The sequence below is a fragment of the Marmota marmota genome, unplaced genomic scaffold (genome assembly GCF_001458135.2).
Source record: "Marmota marmota marmota unplaced genomic scaffold, marMar, whole genome shotgun sequence".
NCBI classification, from domain to species: Eukaryota; Metazoa; Chordata; class Mammalia; order Rodentia; family Sciuridae; genus Marmota; species Marmota marmota.
In genome coordinates, this window is record NW_025999895.1 from 156,036 (window position 1) to 156,256 (window position 221).

The window sequence follows — 221 nt, forward strand, 5'->3', positions numbered from 1 at the left end:
CCCGCCGCCCCGCCGCCGAACCCCCGCCCTGCCCCAGCCCACCTCCGCGTCCCGAGCCCGCGCCGCCGCCTGCGCCGGAACCTCGCCCCGAGCGCGCGCTCGGAGCTCAACGTCCCGCGCGCCCCACTGGACGCTGCGGACGTCTGAGTGCGCAGTTATCTTGGTTCTCACAGTCGGTGGTGGGATGAGCGAGGGACGCAGAGAAGGTCTTGGAGAAGAGC